The following is a 4,477-nucleotide window of genomic DNA, read 5'->3' on the forward strand; positions in this document are numbered from 1 at the left end:
TCATTCAGCGATGTTCAAGCATGTAGACCGCAGCAAGTTGCGTTGTTTTGGTACATCTTATCGGAAAATAGAAACAACATGTTATGAATTTTTAGCGGCCTACACTTGGAGAAGACCTTGAAATATTCATGAATATTCGATGAAATTTCACGTGCATCTTCGAAAACAGTTGTAAAATCTGACGAACGACACCAGCCCCTAGCCGATAGCGGTAATCGTCCGACCATAGCCACCAACACAAACCGTGTGGAACATGCCTAATGGGATCGGTGCAGCCGCAAGACGCCAGGCGGCAATCAGCGGGGATTTCCATAGCAGACATTACTAGTCACGCAAATCAACTTACACTCTGCTCCCGAAGTCGTATACGTCCAACAACGTCTGAAGCCACATAACATCCGAAACCTGGTTTCGACGATCGACGACGAACAAGATTATAATGATGCGCAACGACGCCATCTTTCGTCGGGGAATAAGACTCATTTTTTATATTTCTATAATTTGGTCAGCAACTTTTGAACGCATAAATTTCTGGGATCAGAGCTCACGCTAAGCAGTGCTTGTTGTGTGTGGTCTGACCCCTACCATCCGATCTCGCAATTCCAGATCAACGACAGAATTTGGTGGCAAAAGCGTTCCCTGCCGCAATGTTCGGCACAGTTCGTCCTGATCTCTGACGTCATCTGACCTTTTTCGCGGCAGCCGTCACTGGCTGCAAGTCATGCCTGTCAAGGGCAAATAGCGAGCGAGCGCCTCCCCCCCCCCCCCCCCCCTATGGTGGATGAATCGGGAGGCCGGCACCCTAGCCAGCTGAGCCATCGGGACTGACATAAAGCAAACAAAAATCGTGAAATGTCCTGTTTTAGTGTTTGCGCGTTAGTTTTTCTCGCTCGGCCCCAATCGTATGTTGCAAGACTCACTAGTATGGTAGAATCTTAACGGTCGTGACACGCCAAAGATTCGTCACCAGATTATGCTCCAAGCTCATGTGTGGGACTTGGGGTCCATTTACAAACAAAGACAGAGCGGAGATTCGTGATTTTCATTGGTCGGGACCATTCAGTCTTGTGTCAGCCAAGGGACCACGTTGCCTAACAAGGGTTCGTTATTGACAAGGAGCTCAGAGTGGGCCTGGGACAGTGTTCAGACAGGGACGCGACCCGAAAGCCAGCGGCCTCGTGCGTTGGCCGAAGCCCCCTGACAGTGAAAGTAGAGATGAAAGTTGACGATGTGAGTGCACGGCGCGATAATGGAAGGCGGGGCCCCGGTACCGAATGGAAGGCTTTTGATCCTATTCCAGCCACGGACCCGTTATGCCGAACTGTAGTCTCTATGCCAATTATGGAACACCTATAACTTTTTTGCATAAATGAGGGCCTTTGCGTCCACTTGGGAAAATATGGCCGGATCAGGAGGCCCCCGGCATCAGGTAGGCGACCAATGTATGATGTATCCCTGTCAGGGTGTCTGTTTTGGCCGGGGGATCCCAGTCCTGCGCCACCGGCATGATAGCCAGCAGGCAACCCCACTGCAACCAAATGACCCTGAAACCCCTGACCGAAAATATAATGTACCCCTTATGGTACCCATTGGGTCCTTGCCGCTAAAGGAAAGCAGTTTCCTTAATGTTCAAAGGGTGGATTACAATGAAGCCAAAATGGAAAAAAACGCAAACGAGGTGTTCATCCTTGTTTAGAATAAGCAGTGTGAAACTCATTGCAAAACAGTTTTGGGCCTCTATGCTCACAACCTTAAGAGCAAGAACACCAATGGCCGGGGTTGCAGCTTTCATGAGACCAGGACGGCATCGGCTGTTGCGGCCAACACCGGGTGGCGAGCGCCTGGCGCCCGAGAACAGCCATCGTGAAAGAATGCTGCCGAAAGTCTTTAAACCAATCCGTACTGTTCACAAATTGAACTGCGGCGTATATCCCACTTGAATGAATTCGAGCTTATCCTCGGATGACACATACAGCGACAGCAGCACGAAAATAGAGATTCTGCCTTTGGTTGTTCACTTCTACCATAAAAACCTTGAAACGGTTCGCTGAATGAATGCTTATCCGTCTATGTCATAAATCTAGCAATTGCACAGGTGAAATAGACTCCTGAAACATCCTCCAAACGCTCCAATTGACATCATAAAGCGTTCAAAGGCACTTCCTTCAGAAATGTTGCGCTTTCGTCGTCTGCCCGTTGGCCACCGCTCAGTGTTAGATACGGGACCGACGCGGCATGGCCTCTGGAGACTGCGACGCTGGGCACCAGTGGTGTTTGTTTATGTCAGGCTTGCGAGAGCGCATGGCCAAAACCAGATTATGCAATTCTTGCCCTAGTTGATCCTGAACAAAGTCGAGCATTCTGAGACCAAAACAGGTTTATTTGACCGCAAATATACGACTTTATTTAAAATAAGATCTACGTTTGCGATGTCTCTACACAACCCTGTCCCTGTAAAGTCCTGTAGGTACAGCCACTGAGTGTCACCGGCTTGGAAAGAGTTCGCTGAAGCATTGTGAAGTGAATGGCACCGGTGTATTGTTTTCAGTTTATTGACTTAAAAATACAAACAGCATTGTATCTTTTGGTGACTTCTGCTTTTTAAAAAGGGTAGGGCTCTGTTCGAAATGAAGTGGTCCGTAGCCGATGACTTCTTGTTTTGGGTTGTAGCCTTTTCTCATGGCGAGAGCTTGGTCAACCCTGTGTCCCACCCATCCCCAACCCCCCAATTACCAAGACTCTGGCTGGCTCGTCCCTGCGCTGGTACGCTTATTGGGCACCGGACATGCGAACGTAAGTATCATGTAAAACTGAAAGGTCATCTCAAGTAGCAACGCTGTTACAAAATCAACCTGCACTGCGCATGACATTGGTATGGCGGGTGTTATATACAGATACATTTACAAACACACACACACACACACACACACACACACACACACACACACACACACACACACACACACACACACACACACACACACACACACACACACACACATATATATATATTATATATATATATATATATATATATATATATATATATATATAAAACTGATATCAGAGCATTAGGCACGAAATCCGAGAAGATTTTGACTGTGTTCCCTCATGACGACTTCCGCAAATCTGTCCCCCCCCAATCATTTTCAGAACTCGTCTCCCATGAATAAGGAAACCCATGTATAATCATGTGTGTATCGGTGCTTAAAAGGGTGTTCCACATTCATATGGGGATTTAACTAAAAGAGCCATATTGAACACCTCTCTGTGCCATTCACAAACCTTCAAGAGCGAGAACTTGCTTTAAGAACATCTTAAGATAAGGACGTGATATTTGACGTGTCGAATGAAGATACAATAGTGCGCGCGTGTGCTGAAACAAACCGATTTAACAATGCCGCGTTGCTGAGCATGCACGGCAATGCCCGCAAAACAGGTGACGACAACTTGGAACACAGCCCGTGTTATAACATTTATATAACCTGTATATAACATGCATTTTGATAGCAAGTGATTCGCACATTACTCTGTTTGACGCATGTACAACATGTCAGTTTAAAAATACATTCTGTTGCCTTTTCATGCGGCGTTGATTACAGAGTCGGATAAAAGTCTGCAAGATATAAGTGCGTGTTCCAAAATAAACGAACGAAGCAATATATGACAAGGTGTGTACAACCGAAACCTAAGCAAGGTACGAAGAACTGCGGATAAAACGTTCCATGCAGTTATGGTAGGTCAGCTTAAGGAGAAACAATTCGCCCGTTGTCGGCAAGACTGACAGAGAACAGAAAAGTAGCCATCGGGGATGAGCGGAAGCCCGCTGTGGTGGAGCATGCATGAACCTATCGCGACCACCGATCAGCATACGGTGAGCTTACCATCACCGACAGACAGCAACACTGGAAACTTACGCAGGTCTAGCAGGCTGTGACATTGACAAATAGATTCGTCAGTAAACCAAACCTATCATCATCACGATATGGCTGCCAATTCTGCGAACAAAATCTACAAATGCCCATTGGGATGAATACGAGGAAGCTCCAACAAGGCAAGACTGCCCTTTCTGGTTAGTTCAGTGGTAAAATGATCGACTTGTTATTAGAAAACCCCGTTCCGAATCCCAGCCATTCCAAGGATAAAAACTGAGGTATGACGCGTACCGGGCTGCAATCCGAACACCAAACACATCCCATGAGAACCCAGTAACATTTGAAGATGGCCGGATAATTAAGTGGCCGAGACATTATGCACATACTAACACACCACACGAGGACGATGGCCAAAAGATCTACTGCACCCGTAATACTAATGCCTCATCTCAATAACGCCGTAAAAGTAGTGGATACGTTATTATGTGCTTCCCACAATGATTCACGGGTTGTCATTGCCGCAATTTCAGGTGAAATCACACAACAATAGCACTCATTTCATTTTGATGTGACAAGGTGTGCCATGTGAGACAATTATTCAC

This window comes from Pollicipes pollicipes, unplaced genomic scaffold, assembly GCF_011947565.3.
Source record: "Pollicipes pollicipes isolate AB1234 unplaced genomic scaffold, Ppol_2.1 Scaffold_7231;HRSCAF=8579_pilon_pilon_pilon, whole genome shotgun sequence".
Lineage (NCBI taxonomy): Eukaryota > Metazoa > Arthropoda > Thecostraca > Pollicipedomorpha > Pollicipedidae > Pollicipes > Pollicipes pollicipes.